A 13,773-nucleotide genomic window follows, 5' to 3' on the forward strand; every position below is an offset into this window, starting at 1 on the left:
TATTTCCATTTGAATCCCTGCTGAATCTGAGAGGTCGGTGTTTGCAGTTTAACTTCCCAAACCTTGATTAAAGTCTAACACTTACTAAATCTAGAAATGATGGGTGCCTTGCCCCCACAAATTCTGGCACCTCAAACTTATAACAGTTTTATTTCATTCATCCCACAAATCCCTCCAAGGCTGCAATCTCCACTTGATGTTTCCATGGTTTGGCAAAGGATGGGGTTGGAGACAACGTATTTATTTATTTCGTAAAATTTATATAGCACTTGATTGTAAAAACGAAACCTCAGAGGATGGAAGGGTTGGCTTTAAGGGCTAATCAATAAGAAGTGAACAAGGCGGAATTGTGATGAAGACCATGGCTGTGGTCCAAAGGATGACTTCAGAAGCTCCTAGGGGCTCAGGCATCTTCAGTGGGGTCTCTCGCTAGGGTTGCCAACTGCCTAGAGGGAGGGGGTGGGTGGGTGGGAGCAGTCCAGCCTGCCAATGTCCCTTGCAGCAAAAGTTTGAAATGCAGAAATTGATCGCTGGGGAAGCTTTTACATGGCATGGAGCTAAGCATTCTCTTTTGCTAATTGCTGCAGAACAAACTGCTGCCATGCAGGGGATAAAAACAGGGATTAAAAGTTGACAGCCGTTATGATACTGAGTCTGTAGAACTAGTCAAGTAGTTATTTGGATCCTGGCCAGAAAACAGGTGGAAGTAGGAATCAAAAAAGTGGTGATAGACTATATGGGATTGGCAGAGATGACCGGCAGAATCCGAAACCAGGGAAGAGAAACAGCGGAAGAAGATTGGAAGAAATTTAAGGAATATTTAAAGAAATATTGTAAAATTAATGAATGCTAGAAAGACGTTGGGTCAGAAAATATGTGGTTAGCAGCGGTAATGGATAAGTGGGAAGGATTTGCTGAATATTAAATTAGAAATTGGAATACAGAAAGGGGAGGTATGAGGAAGTCGGGGAAGTAACTTATAAGAAAATAAGGGTTGAAATTATACTTGTTTTTTATTCTTTTGTTTGTTTGTTTTATTGTATTCTGTTTTGTTGTTATAAAAAACTTTTGAAACTTTAATAAAAAATTTATTAAAAAACAAAAAACAAAAAAAATGTACAGTGTCTGTGGGTGGGTGGGTGTGGCATGAAGTGCCTTCCTGTTCTCTTGTGCACAATTTGTCGTGGGTCCTGAACCCTGTGCATCATGGTTACTATCTGCCCTGAATCCTTTAAGGTAAGGTGCACTATAAGATCAAATGAAATGGGTAGTAAATCCATACATTTCACAGGTATCATTGTGTGGTGTGCACTGTGGAGAAGTGAGGTCTTATGCCTAACCTGAGAGTGATGGAGCTGTTAGGTAAGGTAAGGTAAAGGACCCCTGGACGGTTAAGTCCAGTCAGAGGTGACTATGGGGTGTGGTGCTCATCTCACTTTCAGACCGAGGGAGCCGGCGTTTGTCCGCAGACAGCTTTCTGGGTCATGTGGCCAGCATGACTAAACCACTTCTGGCACAACAGGACACCGTGATGGAAACCAGAGTGCACGGAAACGTAGTTTACCTTCCTGTTGAAGTGGTACCTATTTATCTACTTGCACTGGTGTGCTTTCGAACACACAGGGCAAGCCAGAGGAGAATTTGCCAGGCGTCCCATCTTGTAAACCACCCCTGTCCTGAGTGGCACTTCAGCCAAAGCCCTGTGGGGTGAAAGGGGAGAAGCTCCTTTGGACAGGTCTCCCCAGTCAGGGATTCTTCGTGCCAATTCACACCACCATGTGCCCACTTGGTGGAATTGGCACTACTACAAGTGCCACATAATACCCATTCCACATTTGTAAGAGCTCAGTCATTTAGTGTGGCAGCATCTACTCTCTTGCCTATTAAGATCAAATACCTTTACTGTACTCTGAACCTTCTCTACCTTCTAATAACACCTGCTAGAAACATTATTGTTCAGACAAGCCTACCCAGATGTTTACAGTGTTGAGGATCTGTTTTAGTATTTTTGTATTTTAACTTTTGTATTTAAAGTAGAGTTGTAAATCTTTCTTGATTTGACTGTTTTATTTTTTATAAACTACTTTGAGGGTTTGTTTTACAATCAAGTGGTGTGTAAATTTTGTGAAACAAACAAACAAAAAACTAGTGTGCGGGATCCAATTTTTCAATCTTGGGTGACTTTAAAAACTTGTATTGTGCATGCCTTTTTCCAAGAGATGACAGACCAGCTGATACTGTTGGTGTCCATTGTATTTAAAATTATGTTTATTACCTGTGATTAATAAATCTTAAAAAAACCAACACCCATGTATTGTGGCAGTGTGATAAACCAGGGACTGGAATCCTGGAGGTGCGTTCAAATAGCCACTTTGCTATATAAATTACCTACCCAGGGAGACAAAGCATAATCCACAAAAGTGAACCTACCCTTACTCTTTGAACAATTACTCCACAATTTTGGCTCTTGGAAAGGACACAGGAGAAAGGATAAGAGGTTACTCTGTTGACTCTGTCTGCTGCACACATTGACCTAGTATTGCAGCACCTCCAGGAACAGTACTCTTCTATTAATAGTTTAAAATCAGATTAAATAAATACAAGCTAATGCAAGTGAGCACAGAGGACAATTTACCAAAAGGTTCTTGCATCTGACAGATACAAGACAGACAGACAGACAGACAGACAGACAAGGCAGGGACCGCCTCTTCCATGAAAGGGGCCTTCTCATCGGTGGCTCCCTGTTTGAATAATGCAGCACCCCTAGGCACTAGGCAAGAACATTTTTATACATCCAGGCCTTTGCATCCTAATTTTCTGCTATCTTTTAGTGGGCTGGGCTTGAGTTGGATCTGCTCTATTCTATATACTATTGGTGACCATTTTTGGTTGTTTTTATTGCGCTTTTAATGTTTGTTTTTGTAAGCTTATTTGAGTTCACCTTTCTGAAAAAAAGCACTATTTATCATTATCATTATTATCTAGTGAAGTCAGGGAGTGGTAGAGCTCTCACATCTTGGTTGTGAGCTTACCAACTGGTTGCCCTGTAGTGCATAATTATTAATGTGTGAATCGCCTTTCACATAAGTCTGAAGTCTATTTGAGTGGGTGTCAAATGGGTTTAGTAAAAAACAACAACCAAAGGTAGGTTTCAAAACAATACAAATAAAAAAACCTAGACTTTAAAAAACCCCACCCCAAAGCCTTATCTTTCTTCACCCAAATGATGGTTTAGGGATATTAATAAAAGCAAACAATAAGACTGCTCCTATAATCCAGGCCTCATGCCTTCAGCACACAGCTGTCCATAATAGATTCAATGAATGCAAATGTATATACATTATACATACCCAAGTATACCATGGAGGCATATTGGGGATGGGCTGTCACATATATGATGTGTCTGCATGAGGAGATGTTGGTGTTTCTGCTCTTCCAACATAAAGGCTTTGTGCTTGATAAGGAAAATTCTGGGTTGAGAGACTACTCAACAGCTCAGCTCATCAGGGTACAAGTCCCCCGCGGGTCCATGCAGTCAGTAAAAGAAGGAAATTCCAGCCAAGTAATTTGGAGCAAAACAGCAGTTAGTAGGCTTAGATCCTTTATTGTTGCGCAACAGGTTCAAACAGCAGCGAGTGAACCTCGAGCATGGGGCGACATTGCCTTTTAAAACTTTCCCACCATATCCCTGAATACAGTTCGTACAGCATCATTGCTACATCACTGAAACGTCAGAAAGGGGAGGGTTATACAAGATTAACATAGGCAAATTTGTCAGGGCAACACCCAAGTATAAGATTAGCATAGTTAAGTACCCACCACCCAAAGCACAATGGAACTTCCTTTTTTTTTTATAAATTTTTTATTGAAGTTTCAAAAGTTTTTTTATAACATAAAAAACCACTAAAAATGACAAACAAAAAATATAAAAAACAAATATAACTTCAACCCTTATTTTCTTATACCTTACTTCCCCGACTTCCTCTTACCTCCCCTTTACCATTACCCATTACCGCTAATAACCACATGATTTCTAATCCAACGTCATTTTAACAGTCATTAATTTTACAGTATTTCTTTAGATAGTCCTTAAATTTTTTCCAATCTTCTTCCACTGTTTCTTTTCCCTGGCATGTCCTTTGCATGTCTGGACCCCGGGGCAAATCCGGTGATGAGATTTGGCTTCCCTTGGCCAACAATCAGCTCAGAAATTGTCACCCCTGGGTGGGTGTGTACATGTCCTCACACTTGAGGGATTATGGCGGGAGGTGGCAGGGAAAAGGGTCCTTTTTCCAAGGGCAAAATGGCGTTGGAATGGAGGAAATTGGCAAAGAGATTGGTTTTCTATGATTTATAAAGCTAGGTATCTTCCCTGAGCTGTCAAGTCGAAAGGATACATTCAGGTATAATATTTATCACATTTAACAACTTTAAAGATGTGCCCCCCCCCCATGTAATTTCTGTAACATGCTACTCACCATTCAAAAAATCACAATTCATGCACAGAGTCTGGCACATCCTGAAGCTATATAGTAAAATAACATCTCCCACTCATATAACACGTTTTGAGTCTTCAAAGCAGGCAGTGCAGGCCAGTATAGTCATAACTCGGGTTGAAGTTGCTTCAGGTTGAGCATTTTCGGGTTGCGCTCTGCGGCGATCCGGAAGTAACGGAACACGTTATTTCCAGGTTTCACCGCTTGCGCATGCGCAGAAGCTCAAAATGACGTCCCGTGCATGCGCAGAAGTGGCAAATTGTGACCCGAGTTGCGTTCTCTTCAGGATGTGAACGGGGCTCCGGAACGGATCCCGTTTGTATCCAGAGGTACCACTGTATTATAATCCCTGTGTTGCAAATGGAGGGGTTGTTGGCTGTGTCCTGAGAAGGCCACCTATTGAGGTGAGATTTGCACCTGGAACAGAGCTCACCCCCATGTCCACTATGCTACAAATGGTATCTTACATTCAGCTTCCTGCCTCCAGCAACACCTTCAGAATGAGAGAGCTCCGAGGTGGCAGGGGAAGGACGGACTGCTGCTTCTATGCCCAGCAGTTTTTCTGTGCCCCAGAAAAATCAAGACCCGCATGTCCCTAGCAAATGGAGTCAGAACAGCACCAGCCATGTTTGCAAAATTAGCTTTGATGAAATATTCATGCAAGTGATATATTATTAAAGCCAGAAGAGCAGGCAGCGCAGTCTCCAGAATGGAAGAAAGTGAGCTTGGCCTATGACCCGCCATTAAGCAACAGGGGAGGGAAGCAGACGAGGCTGTAGCCAGCCTGCTACACTCAGAGCAGACGGCCGTGCATCATTCCTGGTTGGTGGAGGCTGCAAAATCATTGCCGCAGCTGCTCCACTTTCCAGAGGCATCTCTTGTTCAAAATCCCGCAAGCACGTAGGTCAGACATTAATTTTTTAAGAAGGAAGAGTAAAAAATTGACTCCCTCTCCATTTTATTAAGAGGGCTGTTCAGATATGAAGATGTACAGTAAGCTCATGCGCCACAGTTCTGCAGGCATACGATACGATAATCTTTATTGTCATTGTCCCATACAGAACAACGAAATTGGAAAAAAAAAATTCTACATCAGACATTCAAAAACCAACAAGCCTGCTATTCCAGCTATCCCAGCCTGGTTAGCCCCCTAAAAACTCTGACACCCCATAATTAAATACAATATGCTCCCATAGAGACTACCTTACACTGCGTTTAAAACCAAAATCGTATTTGGATAGAAACTGTTTCTCAGGCATCCAAATTTACTTGGCAATAACCCCACTGCCTTAATCTGCAGCCTTATGCACACATACAGTATTTAGAGTAAACCTGGTGGAACACAGGGGACGGGGCTGGATTAAGACCTTCAGAGGCCCTAAGCACTTACAATATTTGGGTGCCACCGTATATATCTAATTCAAAATATAAACAATAATAAACTGTAAAATAAAATTCTATTTTTCGAAATGAAACGAAACCTACAGTAAGATGGAAAATAATGTTTGTTTTTGTATACGTCCACTTTATTTATATTGGGATTTTTTCCCTCCTACTTTTCCTAATTGCAAAGTTGTTGATGAGATCCTCAAAGCTATTCTTACACAACACATCTGCTTCTATACATGGTAGAGATAAGGCACCCAGCCTGCCTTGTTGCATAGTTGTTGTGTTGGAATTTTTAACATACTTCAACTGAGAGAATGAATGCTCAGCTGAGAAATTTGTGACCATTAGCGTTAAAAATCAGGAAATGGAAAATTTCTGTGGTGCCAACCTTCCCTAGATTGCTTAATCTAGCCCTGACAGGGGAAGTTTGTTCTCGGGGGAGAACCTAGGAAGGACTGGATTGACCGCTGCCCAGAAAATAAGTTCCGTTCTCCTGTGCCGTACTCCCTTTCCTAGCCAACGTCATTGTGTTTGGTTCAGCTGGAAGCCGGAGACATGTCTGATCTGTGCTGGATCCAAAGCTGTGACTCATGGAGAAGCAAGATCTGTTGGGGTGTTAATGCTGTGAGCCCCTTCACCCCCCCAGATCTTATGCTCAGGTTGTATATATGTGTAAATAAAACCATAAAGGCAGTGAGCAGGGAGAGAATTCAGGGGCTCCAGGGGCTTGCCCAGGTTTGGGTTCCTTCCCCCCCCCCCATTTTTTTTTAAATTAGTTTTCCAAATTTATAACAAACATATCCACAAACATTAAAACAAACAAACAAACATGTATCCTAACTATAATATTTCCACTTTGGTTGTCATTGTTGGGTGACTTCCTCGAATCCCCCTGGCTGAGTTTCCATATACCGTATTTTTTGCTTTATAGGACGTACCCTCCCTTGCTTTAGAGGGGGAGAACAAGAAAAAAATTCTCCCCCTCTCTGCTCAGCGCCTCTTCAGTCAAGCGGCAGGAGAAACGGAGCCCCTTCCATTTCTCCTCCCGCTTGGCTGAAGAGGCGCTGCTCAGCTCTCCCTCTCTGCTGAAGCCAGGAGAGTCTTGCTCTCCTGGCTTCAGCAAAAGGAACCCGAAGCCTGCAGAGCACAGTGGGAACTCGCGCTGTGCTCCGAAGGCTTCAGGAGGCTATCCCTGAAGCCTGGAGAGCAAGAGGGGTTGGTGCGCACCGATCCCTCTCGCTCTTCAGGCTTCAGCGAAAGCAACACAAAGCCTCCTTTGTGTCTTTATTGTTTGTGCCGCAGGAGCTTGTGCTTGGCATCTTTCTGTCCCGAGAGACAATGGAGCACACTTCCGGCCTCCAGGGCACATGCAATATAATCATTATGTGTGCTGTGTATGGGGCGGGTGAAGAAAGCAATTTGCAGGGCCTCCCCATCTCTGTAAGTGCATTGCTTCCTTCCTTGTCTATCTGATAGGATCATGGAAAGGATACTGAGGACCGTCCAACCCCCTGCAATGCAGGAATTTCAACTGAAGCATTCATGACAGATATTAATAATAATAATTACTTTATACCCTGCCCTCCCCAGCCAGAGCTGGGCTCAGGGCGGCTAACACCAGTAAAATTACAATAAAAATATAATAGGGGGGGGGAACCAACCAATTTAAAATACAGGTTAAAATACAATTTAAAATGCAGCCTCATTTTAAAAGTAGCCCATGGATCAAAACCATAAGGGGAGGGAAACAGAAGGGTCAGACTGAGTCCAAACCAAAGGCCAGGCAGAACAGCTCTGTCTTGCAGGCCCTGTGGAAAGATGTCAAGTCCCGCAGGGCCCTAGTCTCTTGTGACAGAGCGTTCCACCAAGTCGGGGCCAGTACTGAAAAGGCCCTGGCCCTAGTTGAGACCAGTTTAACCACCTTGAGACTTGGGACCTCAAAAGTGTTGTCATTTGTGGACCTTAAGGTCCTCTGCAGGGCATACCAGGAGAGGTGGTCCCATAGGTACGTGGGTCCTAGGCCATGTAGGGCTTTAAAGGTCAAAACCAGCACCTTAAACCTGAACCTATATTCCACCAGGAGCCAGTGCAGCTGGTAAAGCACTGGATGAATGTGATCCCGCGGCAAGGACCCCGTAAGGAGCCTCGCTGCGGCATTTTGCACCCGCTGGAGTTTCTGGGTCAGCTTCAAGGGCAGCCCCGTGTAGAGCGAGTTACAATAATCAAGCCTGGAGGTGACCATTGCATGGATCACTGTGGCCAGATCAGGGCGAGAAAGGTAAGGGACCAACTTACTACAGCGAAGATGGAAAAATGCCACCACCTTCCAAAGGGAGTCCGTTCCACTGTCAAAGAGCTCTTACTGTCAGAAAGTTGTTGCTGATGTTCAGTTGGAATCTCTTTTCTTATAACTTGAATCCATTGGTTCGAGTCCTACCCACCAGAGTTGCACTGTGTGGGAGGAGGAAGATGATGATGATGATTAGTTGTATTTATATACCGCCCTACACCTGGAGGTCTCAGGGTGGTTCACAGAACAAAGATGCAGGGATTTGCCACGACGGTGGTTTGTGTGCAACAGGGGCTGGGCTGGGGGTTGCCCCAAAGGAGGAGGGAAACATGGACATGGATATGAAGGTGGAAACGGGTGCAAAGTGAGTCTGCAGAAAAGAAGAGAGAAGTGCTTAAAAAATGGGATCGGGAAGGTGAAAAGTGAGCAAAGTAGTTGCATGGGGTTGAAAGAAGACGCTCAAGGAGGTTAATGTGGGGGGGGGGATGAGTGGAGCAAGTAAATACTCATAAAAGCCGCAGGTAGCAATTGCTATCTGAGTAGAGGCATCCCTCTGTGTGGGGAAAAAAGAGGGATGTCTCTTTTAAGATTAGGCCTGCTGTGATAAATTTACATAATTAACATGGGCTGAGTCTCCAGGTGTTGTTGGCTGACGCCTTTCACCCTTGAGCTCCTGCGCATGCTGGCTGAGACTGATGAGAAAGGGGGTCCAAGGACTTCAGGAGGATAGCTCAGTTGGCTAGAGCATGGTGCTGATAATGCCAAGGTTGCAGGTTCAATCCCTGTGTGGGACAACTCCATATTCCTACACTGCAGGGGGTTGAGCTAGAGGATCCTCACAATTATACAATTCCAACTCTATGATTCTATAAAGGGACGCAGGTGGCGCTGCGGTCTAAACCTAAACTAAATGTCTAGGGCTTGCCGATGGGAAGGTTGGCGGTTCGAATCCCCGCAACAGGGTGTGCTCCCGTTGATCTGTCCCAGCTCCTGCCAACCTAGCAGTTCGAAAGCACGTCAAAGTGCAAGTAGATAAATAGGTACCGCTCCAGCGGGAAGGTAAACGTCGTTTCTGTGTGCTGCTCTGGTTCGCCAGAAGCGACTTAGTCATGCTGGCCACATGACCTGGAAAAACTCTCTGTGGACAAACGCCGGCTCCCTCAGCCAGTAAAGCGAGATGAGTGCTGCAATGGGATTGTTCGCGGCTGGACTTAACTGTGAGGGCTCCATTACCTTTACCTTTTTATGATTCTATGAGGGCCATATATTCCCCATCCCTGATCTAAAAATGGAGTTGGATTCAGACAGGTGTCATTGATCTACAGGTCTACTAGAATCATAAATAAGTCTGGATCCATCCCAAAGTAAGCTTTCCCCCACTTTAAAGTTATTCATGTGTCATCCCCCCCAAATAATAGATGGATTTATCCATCAATTAAAGGACTTATGATTATTTGACCAAGATTTCCTTAATTGGGTGGCAGCCCTAGTGAAAAATAGATTTCTGTCAGATGTTAGTGTTATATTTTAAGGAGTAAACATAAGTGTGAATTTTCAGGGTAATGTGGAGCATTAATCTCCTTGGCAACCCTGCAGCCTCACTTTAAAAGTCCATATGTATCCCTGAGGCTCAGCAACCAGAAATATTTAAGAACAGGGGACTTGTGCCATCAGATTAAACGAGGAGGAGGAGAAAGAACCATGTAGGCCACCTAGATCTCCTTGAAGAAAAAGAAAGGGGGGGAATATAAATGCAATAAACAACAATAATAATCAGGGAAGTGAGAGCTATGGAAGTGGAGCACAGGAGTGGCTACAGTTACGTGCTCACAAAGGGCTTAGCACCCCCACAAAAACCCCATTTCAGCAGCCTTGACAAACAGAGCCAGAAGATGGCCAAGATCAATATATTGAATGGAAATTACAGAGGTGATAAGAGCAGGCCTAATGCAGGGCATTTAAGGAAATCAATTGGCATTGATGGGTCCAAGAAGCACAGCTAGCCCTAGCAAAGCTGCCTAGAGCAATTCTAGCCAGCAATATTGTCTCAGCATATATGCAGGGAATGAGCCAAATCTTTATGATGATATAGCATGCAGCTACAAGGTAAGCAGGCCCCTGTTGCACTGGGTGCTCTCGGTCTCTTAACTGTTTATGTAGGAGACGTGCAATCAATAGATACTAAGTATGTGGAAATGTTGTTGCCTGCAGCAGCAAGCTATCATGTGCTTTGTTTATATATGCTTAGAGTAGTGGTAGGCAGCCATTTTTTAACTTCCCCTGGCAAGCGGGCCGCAAATCAAGTCTAAAGAGTAAAGAACTGTCCCTGTATCCCAGCCTCCCCCAAAATGGATGCCCTCCATGTTTTTGACTGCAGCACCCTCTGCCTTCAGCCAGCAAAGCCATCCCGGCCAGGGTTGATGGGAATTATAGTCTAAAACTGCTGGAGGCCACTAAGCTGTTGAGGCCTGCCTCTATTCAATGGGGTCTGTTGCTTTCTTGCAAGGATTTATGCCCTGCCTTTCCCCAACAAATGCATTCAGTGGGGCTCACAAAAACACAGAGCCAATAAGTACACAGTGACAAAAGGAAATAAAATTAAATTATACTTAAAAGACACTCAGATAAATAAAATGCCTGCTGAAAGGTGAGCAGCAGAGGGCCAGGTGAACTTCTCTTAAGCAGACTATTCCACAGCCTGGGCACCACAACTGAGATGGCTCTTTCTTATGGGCACTTATGTCTCAAATCATGTGAGAACAGGTAGGGGGACTTCCACAGAGGAGCAGACTTCTCAGGTAATAAGGGAGGGGGCAATTCCAGAGATAGATTGGACATTTAGAGCTGTAACGATAAAAGCTAACACAGAGAAACAAATTTGCAGTGGGTGTAAAAAAAAAAAAAAGGTAAAGGACCCCTGACAGTTAAGTCCAGTTGCAGACGACTCTGGGGTTGTGGCGCTCATCTTGCTTTACAGGCCAAGGGAACTGGCGTTTGTCTGCAGAGAGTTTTTCCGGGTCATGTGGCCAGCATGACTAAGCCGCTTCTGGTGCAATGGAACACCGAAACCAGAGCAGTGCACGAAAATGCCATTTACCTTCCTGCCGGAGCGGTACCTATTTATCTACTTGCATTTGACGTGCTGTTGGCAGGAGCAGGGACCGAGCAACAGGAGCTCACCCCGTCGCAGGGATTCAACCTTCTGATCGGCAAGCCCAAGAGGCCCAGTGGTTTAGACCACAGCGGCCCCCGTGTTGCAGTGGGTGTAGCTGATACAAAATCCCGTAATATGCTCTGATCTCCTGAACCAGACAAGGGCTGCCTATGTTTTCATGAGAGATGCCTGATCTGATGTCCCCTTCCTGTTCTCTCTGCCATATATGTAAACCCCACACGGGCTAGAATGCGCATTCAATGTGAACATGACTCCCTTCCACTTTCCATCTTGCACGAGCATCTTCAGTATCAATTGTGAAAGTGCCCTGAGTTTATACATTGTGCCTGGGCTCGGTTTGATGAAAGCCAGACAGAGATATGCCCACTTGATTTGTTTCCAAGAACTCCTTTCTTGCAAACCCAACCCTGGGAGGCGATCCTTGCGCAGAGGAAGCGAGAGGGATGGAGAGCAAGGCAGAACCCCTTTCTCAGCAGCCCTTTGTCGCTGTCCATGGTAACTGAACTGCTTGGCTCTATCCCCCAAGGAGATCTCCAGTGAGACTTCACTCACGTGCCTTTGCCTGCATCTCCCAGAAGCTGTGTGTGCTGGAACACAGCTAGGCTTCTCCTGTTTCTACATGAAGACAAGGAGGGTGGGAAAGGGTGCTTGCTGGGAATCTGAATGAAACCTGGCATTAGCTGCCGAGCTCAGGGGAGCTGTACACATGCAAAAAATAAGAGCACCTTGGTTTTCTTTGTATTTTCATTGTTTGAATTGCTATTCCACAGTGATTTTTTTATTGAGAGGATTTTGTGGTGTACAAAATGTACTGTGGGTATGTCAGCTTCACATGTGTGGAGAAAACTACAGGGGCTGGAATTTTTGCTAAGCCTATCTATGTTGAAAGTGTTGCCTAAAACTTAATATGCATGTGTCAGTCACACACAGATAGCAAACCAACAAACTTATGCAATGGTTTATTTTCATTTTCCTACTCCCCCAGCCCCAAATGAAATACAGTGGTACCTTGGTTTACGAACTTAATCTGTTCCAGAAGTCCATTCTTAAACCAAAGCGTTCTTAAACCAAGGCATGCTTTCCCATAGCCGTGGGGGACTCAATTTGCAAATAGAACACACTCAACAGCTTCCAAGGCAAAGTTGACAAACCAAAACACCTACTTCCAGGTTTGCAGCGTTCTTAATCCAAGTTGTTCATAAACGAAGCTGTTCTTAAACCAAGGTACCACTGTATGTGTATCTGGTTACCTCCTTTCATGGGCCTGTCAAGGTCGTTCTTTCTCTCCAAATGAATTCCATTCTCCCCTTCTCGCTACCTCTCTCTGCATGACTGGAAATTATTTCTCAACACCCCCACCCCCCCGCCAACCTTCTCTTATTCTCTCAGAATTTGAATCCTTAATTCCTGCTCTAATTATGGGTGATTTTGACATTCAGGTTAGCTTCCCCAATTCCTCGTCTCTTGAATTCCTTCCCCATTTGCTAGACATATTCTTGGTTGACTGACCGAACCCAAAGAGTGCTCATGTTTGGTGCCTCATCATCCTGGAAAAAAGAGACATGGTGGAGTGCTGCAGGGTTCAGTCCTCTTCCTGGTGTTGTTCAACATGATCTGCTGGAGGGGCTTTTGACACTGAATCTTCATGAGAGGTTTTCATAGGCTCAGTCTTGCGCTGAGTTTTCTCTCTGGTGGTGTCCAATAAAAAAGAAAAGAAAAAGAAGGATAAAATCTGCTCAGACTATTGCTGACCCATAACTGTTAAGCTATGCAAGCAAAACTGCGCTCCTTTGGAACCCTCTTCTCTACAAAGCTTTCGGTTCGGTCAGTTTGTGCAAATGTGGTTTACAAGAAAAGCGAGGCTCGCAGCTATTTTTTTAATATTAAAAATTGCGTTTTACATTTTTTAAAAAATTATAAAAATTAAAAATGCTCTGTATATGGAAAAGCAGCTTCGATCGCGGAACCGAGTCGGGGTAGAGCAGCGCCCCCTGGCGTCTCTTTGCGGCGAAGGCGTCGCCCGCGTGGAAGCCCGGCGCTTTCGGGAGGGCGGGGCAGGAAAGGAGGACGAGGAGGAAAGGAGCGCATGCGCACGAGAAGAGAGGCGGGTGTATGTGCAAGCGGCAGGCAGAAAAACGTTTGGGCTTAGCAACGGTCGCGCGCGCATGCGCTTTGAGTAACGAAGCCGGCCGCTATTGAGGCGGTGTGTGTGTTTGTGTGTGTGGGAATCATAAAGTTAGGGAGGGAAAGTGTAGAGTGACACAACGACATGGACTTCCGGGGGAGGGAATCGAAAACGGCCATTGGCTATAATTCCTCTTTTGGGCGGAGTCTGCTGTATTTCCCCTATCATTAGGGTTTGGAGAGGAACGACGGAGCCGCGCGTGCGCGTGACGCCACTCCAGAAGCGGCCAATCAGCGCC

The sequence above is a fragment of the Podarcis muralis genome, chromosome 17 (genome assembly GCF_964188315.1).
Source record: "Podarcis muralis chromosome 17, rPodMur119.hap1.1, whole genome shotgun sequence".
Taxonomy (NCBI): domain Eukaryota; kingdom Metazoa; phylum Chordata; class Lepidosauria; order Squamata; family Lacertidae; genus Podarcis; species Podarcis muralis.